Source organism: Lactuca serriola, chromosome 5 (genome assembly GCF_051521515.1).
Source record: "Lactuca serriola cultivar US96UC23 chromosome 5, Lser_US96UC23_V15, whole genome shotgun sequence".
Classification (NCBI taxonomy): domain Eukaryota; kingdom Viridiplantae; phylum Streptophyta; class Magnoliopsida; order Asterales; family Asteraceae; genus Lactuca; species Lactuca serriola.
Window position 1 is genome coordinate 219488140 of NC_136412.1, and position 7900 is coordinate 219496039.

Consider the following 7900-nt stretch of genomic DNA (forward strand, 5'->3'; position numbering starts at 1 on the left):
CAAAACAACATTTATGTTCTGGATATGCTTTCTGCTAACAAATCTCTTCATTGTTGCTTCTTCTCTCGTGCTTAGTCTCATCTAAATTGGTTGTGGCACAAAAGGCTATCACAACTAAATTTCAAGAACATCTCAAGGATTGTAGGGAATCGACTTGTGAGAGGAATTCCTAAGATGCAATTCGTCAAGGATAAAGTGTGCTCAGTGTGTGAAAAAAGGGAAGAAATCCAAGTCTTCTTTTAACCTCTTCATCTCCTTCATATAGACCTTTTTAGACCAATTCCGATTAAGTCAAGAGTTGGGAAGAAATATATTATTGTCATTGTGGATGAATTTTCAAGGTTTATGTGGGTAGTATTTTTAAGAAAAAAGAGTCATGCCACTAATGAAATCATTACTCTCATTAAGCAAAGGGAAGTCCTCTTTGATCACAAAGTAAAGCAATTACATAGTGATCCTGGAACTGAATTCAAAAAATCTTTCTCTGGAAGATTTTTGCTCAGTCTCAAGAATCTCTCAGAACTTTTTGGTTGTTAGAACTCCCCAACAAAATGATATTGCAGAAAGAAGAAATAGAACTCTTATTGAAGCTGGAAGAACTATGGTTTTTGAAGCTGGTCTTTCATTGCCATTTTGGCCTGAAGCCATCAATACAAGGTGTTATACCCAAAACCGGTCTATTATTGTCAAACGTCATGGGAAAACTGCTTATGAGCTATGGAAAGGAAGAAAACTAGACATTTTTTCATGTGTTTGGACGTGTTTGTTACATCTTGAATCAAAGAGATCAGTGTTCGAAGATTGAGGCTAAAGCTGATGAAGGAGTGTTTCTAGGATACTCCAGCGTATCCAAGGCTTACAGAGTATTTATTCTTTCAAGGCAAATTGTTGAAGAAACAATTCATGTCACCTTTAATGAAAACCCATTCCTTCATGATCGAGTTGATTACCCCTCATCTATTATGCATGAACTTACTTACAGTCCTTCAGACCCTGTTCCTGAGCTCTTATCAAATGACGATGATCCCATGGTTCCCAATGTTGATCAATTAATCAGTTCTTAGCCTATCCCTGAAGATCAGCCTGTTGTCTATGAAGAATATGATTCATCAAATCAGGAAGTTTCTGCCCATAGCAATACAAATGAAATTTCTAATCCTAGAATCCTTTAAGATCATCCTTAATCTCAACTCATTAGAGACGTAAATTATGGAATTCTCACTTGCAACAAAGTCAGCAACAACTTATGCATGTTTGTAAACTTCGTCTTAATGATCGAACCAAAGAATATTGTTGATGGCTTGAAAGAAGATGATTGGATTAATGTGACATCCTCAAATTCACAGTGATTTTAAAAAATTTATTTATGCTTATTCGAAAATTAGAGTATCCATTTTAAAGAATAATATTGCGGAATTTGTTCCCAGAAAACATGATAAATATATTATCAAAGCATTCCCAAAGAAATGTATTTTTTTATATTAAAACTTTGGTATGCCATCGTCAATACAAAAGCATAAGTATAAACAGACCTTACATTCATTTACACTAGTGATTTACATCTCCTTTAATCTCTCAGTGTAATGTAGCTTCGTATCGACACCTATGATACAAATAAACTGAGTGGGTCAGGTTGGGAAACCTGGTGAGTACATAGGGTTTTCAACCTGTGATAATTAAGTTATTATGTTCCATCATCAAACAATTAACCCAATTACCCATCCCCATTATCTTCTTTATTTCTTAAGGATCTACCCTAAGAATCATCTATCATCCACTCATTCATTCGTAAAGATTGTCGTAAGGAATAGGCATGAAATCCATCGCTGTTAGGGTTTATATAACATGCACTAAGTCCATAGCTGCCAATTGATATTGCCATATTTATACCTATTTTTAGGCAATATTTAAGTACATTTTTATTAATAAGTTGATAATATGTTTAGTATAATGGTACTTATGATTTTAAATTGTTATTTTCAGTCAATTAAAAGGATTTTCGAAGAGAGGGACCAAAAGTGACAATATGTAGAACATGGGAGACTTGGAAGACAAGAAATGAATAAATCCACGAAAGTTACTAAATCCACGACGTGGCAAAGTCGGCCACGACATGGCATGAGAATTCTAGAAGATAAAGATCGCGATTCGGAGGAATCCTTGTCCGGTACGGATAACTTGGAGCCCACGATGTGGCCTGGATAGCCACGACGTGGAACGGGATTTTGGAGTCTATTTAAGTGTTCCTGATCATTATGAGAGAGAGAACTTTTGGCTGAAAGGAGTTCCAGAAGACGATTTGGAGCGAAAGAAAGGTTCTGGAAAAAGGTTTTCAACACCAAAAAGAGTAAAGGTTTATATTTTAGTTAATTAAGAACATGTTTTCTATTACTTCAATTTGTGTTGTTTTAGTAGTTGCTATGATGAGCAGCAGAATCTAACTACTCTTGTTTAGCTAGATGAAGCTTCCAACTTCTAAATAGCTCAATGTTTATGGATTAAGTTTAGTTGGTAAAAATTGCTTGTGTTTGATTGGTATTACCTAGCATGCTTATGTTTGTTTTTTTTAATTGCTTGATTGCATTAACTGTGTAGCTTAGTGACCATTAACTGCATGAACTTGTTTACCTAATGATTTAGTGAACATTCAATTGTTAGAGCTAGGATTGACCAATCTTAGTTAGTAATTAGAGTAAATAAGCTTAGCTGTGCTAGAGAACGTGTATTGTGACTATAATTGCGTTTATATAACAAATCTTATATAGCATATTTACATTCATAATTAGTTCTGTGTTTAATTATGTGTGAACATACATGGTTTGACATGAATTAGTTAATTATTGGTAAAGTTAGAACTAAATTACTAATACAACTAAAAACCAACTTAATAATCCGTAATCATTAGCTAGCCATAAGAAAGAAGTGAATTCAAACTAAACAAGAGTGTGTTTTTACTTATTGAATTTGATTTAAGTTCATCTGATCTTGTAAAATCAGATAAAACCCCTTTTAAACTTGCTAATAATTAGGTTAATTTAATAGTAAGTAGATTAATTAGCAACACCATTCCCTGTGATCGACACCCGACTTACCCAAGCTATACTGTAATCTGATTAGGTACACTGCCTATAAGTGCATAGTTAGTTTAAGTTAGTTAGGTTATAAATATTAAAATTAGTGGGTACTTTCGTGCACATCAAGTTTTTGACACCGTTGCCGGGGAACGGCACGTTTATTAGTTTATTTAGTTGCATTAAATTAATCGACCCTTTTTTGTGGAATAAAATATGCAAAAAGGTTAATTGGTTATTTATTTTTGTTTATTAGCTTAGCTTAGTATATTAGCATAAAAAAATTTCACAAAGTCCACGACGTGGTTTCTGAAAATTTTAGTTTTTAAGTTGTTAGTTAGTTTTTATTATTTTAGTTCAGTTTTACGTTTTTAGTTTAGCAAGTTGCAGGAGTTCATGATCAGAGGCTCAAACACACCCTTGGTGCCACCACTTGAAGATCCCGAGTCTGCAATTCACAAGAAAAAGACGCCCTTACAAGAATTGAAGTCAGCTTTTTCAAGGAAGTCGGGAAAGAAGACAGGAGAGTCAAGTTCATCCGCGAGGCACAAGAGCAATTTTGAGCACTTGGATCAAACACCCGTCCAAACCGAGTTCGAATACGATACCGAGCCGGAATTTGAAGAACACACAAGTGAATCCGAGAACGAGCCAAGGAACGAGATGGCAGCAATTGAAGAGATGTCCATGGGAGCTTACAAGAAGCGGATCCGAGAAGATATGGGTCCCGGTTTAGTCCAGCCCGCAATACCTACCACTGCCACATTCGAGTTGAAGGGGCACATATTGACTGCACTGAAGGATATCCCATTTTTTGGGAAAGATCATGAGGATGCTTTTAAGCAACTAGATGAAGTCAACGACATTGCGGATTACTTCAATGTCCCAAATGTCAACAGAAACACAGTCTTGCTTAGGATGCTTCCCATCACTTTCAAAGGAGCCGCTAAGGAATGGTTAAAAGCACTTCCACCGGGTACAATTACCACTTGGGCTCAAATGCGTGAGCAATTCCTGGACCAGTTTTGCCTGCCATCCAAGATAGCCAAACTCAAGAAGGCAATAGCCAACTTTGAGCAACATCCGGGGGAGTCATTATACGAAGCATGTGAGCGGTACAAGGGCTTGCTTAGAAATTGGCCTCAGCATGATCTAAATGTGCAACAGGAGATGTCAATCTTCTATGATGGGGTCAATGTTATGACAAGACAACTCCTTGATTCTCAAGGACCTTTGACAAAGAAAAATCCAAGGGAGGTCAAGGAGCTGATTGAAGAATTCGCGAAGCACTCTCGCGAATACCACAACCCTAGGCAAGATGGAATCAAAGGCGGTGGAGGGGCCCAAACTGAAGAAATAGCAGTTGTAATGGCCATGTTGAATAATTTGGATCGAAGGATAACACAAATGGACCAGTCAATACATGCCATAAGAGTGGGTTGCGAAAGATGTAATGGTCCACACTTGACCAAGGACTGCAATGTAGATGAGTTTGGGAACAGAAAAGCTCAAGTGTGCTACTCTAGTGGGGATAAGTTTGATGAGGACTGGAGGAAACCGAAGAAGGAGTGGCTACCGTATGAAGAGTATAAGAAGCAAAAAGAAGAGAAGTATAGGCAAACAGGTCGAGACTTTTATCAAAAGGAGTAGCCACCAGCCGAGAAGAAACCCGATCTAGAGACCATTTTGATGAAGTTTATGGAAGCTTCGGAAAAGAGACATGATGCCACTGATTCTGCTATTATGGAACAACAAACTTTAATAAAGAATCAGCAAGCCTCCATCCACAACCTTGAAGTATAATTTGGTCAACTAGCCACTCTGGTTCATGAAAAATTGTCCCCGAAGAATCCCGAAATAAAGACCCAATCTCATGTAATGGCCATCGATACTGAAGAAGAAGCAATCTCTGAGTTCCTGGAGGCATTGGAAGAAGAACCACAGCAACCCGATCCAAAACCCAAGAAGTCAAAGTTCGAAAGTGAAAGGGTTGCTGAAACAGCTTCGCCACGACGTGGCACTCCTCTGGCCACGACATGGCGCATGTCTAATCAAAAAGTCTTTGAACCCGTTCCGGTTTATCATCCACCATTGCTATTTCCACCTCGAGCTGCACTTAGTCTACTGGAGAAGGAGCATATAGAGTTTGTCAAGCATGTGAAGGGGATCCCGATTAATACTCCCTTTTTCGAGTCCTTATCCAAAACTCTCGAAAATCAGAAATTACTGCAAGATTTGATAGACACTCGCAGGCAATTAAAGAAGCAGTCTAAGGTGGTTCTAAGTGAACAAACCTCAAAAGTCGTGTTGGGAGAGACACCAGAAAAGATGGGGGATCCTGTACGCCTCACTCTTCCGTGTGTGTTTGGTAATAAAATGAAGGTTAATGCTTTAGCCGATTCTGGGGCTAGCATTAATTTGATGCCTTTTTCATTTTACCAAAAATTGGAAATTCAGAAGATGAAGGATACAAAAATGAAGATTCACATGGCGAACCGTTCAGTGACACAACCCGAGGGCATAGTGGAGGATATTTTGGTGAAAATTGGAAAATTTGTTTTTCCAATCGATTTTGTAGTGTTGGATATGAAGGAAGATCCCGATGTCCCAATTATCCTTGGTCGACCATTGCTTAACACTGCTGGAGCTCTTGTTGATATTCGTGAGTCTAAGCTCACTTTGAGGGTTGGAGATGAACAAGAAGTTTTTGGAATACAAGATGACTTTCAAAAGGATCATGTTCAAGAAGAGGTGTTCACAATTAATGAAGACAATGAACTAGAAGAACTGGAAAAGCTTATGGAAGAAGAGATCAAGGCAGTTCATCAAGTCAAAAGAACAAAACCGAGGGCATATGTTCCATATTTGATTGAAGTCATAGCCTACACGAGTCCGCCTTCTTGGGTGAGCAAAGAGGATGAGGAGATGACAAGTGATGAAGAGGAGTTCACTTCAAGAGTGACAAAGCCGGTGGTAAAAGAAGAGGAGGATGCTATAGAGTGCAAGGAAGAACCCAAGGGCACAAAACGCAATCTTGAAGAAGAGGGCAAAGCTAAAAAAGAGAATTCAAACAATGCATATATAAGGCGAGTTCAAGCTTACAAGAGGCGATTCAAGGAACAAAAGATTTTAGTGGTGGACTCTTCAGAAGATTCAACGTAGAAGGCACGGAGTCCAGCTCAAGACTCCAAGAAAAAGAAGCGCTTCTCGGGAGGCAACCCGAGTTTGGTTTGCATTTTCTTTTCTTTTAATTTTTTTGAGTTTTTAATTAGGAAAGATATCAAGTCATCATCTAATCACTGATACTTAGTAAAGAATTAGCTGTGGGGAGCTTTAATTAATAAATGAAATGCAAAAGTAGATAGTTAAAATGTATGATTTTACAAACTTTTGCGATCAGGCATTTGCCACGTTGTGGTCTGATAGAGCCACATCATGGTAAAAGTACAATCACGGGATGAGATGAAAAGTTCAAAGTCCACGACGTGGCATAGCCTGCCACGACGTGGCCGTTAAAAAGTCACGGGGGACCATTTCTTAAAACCCTTTGACCAACATTCCCACTCCCCATTTGCTATTGCCGCACGAACGGGAACAAGGTCCCCACAACCAATTTCTTAATTTGCTTCCAAATTCCTTGCAAGTTCTTGTCATTTAACTCTACTTGGTATGTGTTCTACCCATTAATTGTAGTTGTATCTTACAATTTTAAATTTTCCTGGTTAGGGTTTATGTGAATAATTAGATTCACGAAATTGGTTGAAACTAGTTGTTGATTCTAGGTTGCATTTCCCTTAAATATCCATAAGAACAAACCCCAAGCATTATTTTTGGTAGAAATCACATACAAACTAACCGATCTATACACAGTTTGCGACTGCGGTCCACGACGTGGAGAGCCTGGCCACGTCGTGACTTCTGAACAGACAGTTTAATTTGTTTTAATATTTTGGGTGTTTGCTGCTTTGGTTTGATTTTGTATGCAGAAATAGGACCATGAAGAGCTATTCCACAGGAGGAAAACCCGATTGATGTGGCAAGTATACATCCTTTATATCAGTTTCCTCAAAACATTCCCCGACCATTGTTGACTACATATGAAAATCGGCTGGGATGGTTGTACAATAGGGAATTTGCGATAGCCCCAATTATCGATTAGGGATGGCTCGGTGGTGTGGGAATGGTTGCTGAGTTGGAACGCTATTGGACGAAAACATACGAAGGGGATCAATTTTCTTTCACTTGTCATGGGTGGAGGAATTTGTTTGCAATTCTAGAACCCGTATACCGGGAATTATCGGTGGAGTTTTTCTCTACCGTATGCTTGGAGCAATGCACCATTGATTTTACTTACAACCGGGCACTTGTGTTTCGTTTGGGTGGTGTTTATAGAGAGTGTAGTCTTCGGGAATTTGCTTGGCGGATGGGGCTTTATACCGAAGTGGAGACTCAATCTCCATTTTTCATACCATTCCTACTTGGATGTGTTAGGGATTTTAATCCCGGTATTATGGATGTTCAATTCTGGTGGGGCATTTCTAGCCATGAGTATAATACTCGTGATTCGAGTGAGTCACAAATTCGGAATCCTGTTTTCCGATTTCTACATCGCCTGATCACTTTTTCTATAAATCACAAACATCATGGCGATAAAGACCCTATTCAGAATTTGTTTTATCTGTGGACTCTTATTACCCCGGGGGTTTGTTGTGATTTACCGTATATGTTGGCGAGGTTCATGGGGAAGAAAGCAGCTAATTCTAGGCTCGGGAGTCCGATTACAGGGGGGCATTTGGTTACTCGCCTTGCTAGGTCGTATCATATTTTGA

The 7900-nt window shown here is 38.6% G+C and overlaps 1 non-coding gene across 1 annotated transcript; it reads right to left on the minus strand.

Annotated features, from left to right (window-relative positions):
- Positions 1 to 4118: 4118 nt before the first annotated feature.
- On the minus strand, positions 4119 to 4225 carry LOC145055965 (small nucleolar RNA R71). Its single transcript, XR_013685507.1, has one exon. It is a non-coding gene; the product is annotated as a small nucleolar RNA R71 (small nucleolar RNA).
- Between the last annotated feature and the right edge of the window lie 3675 nt (positions 4226 to 7900).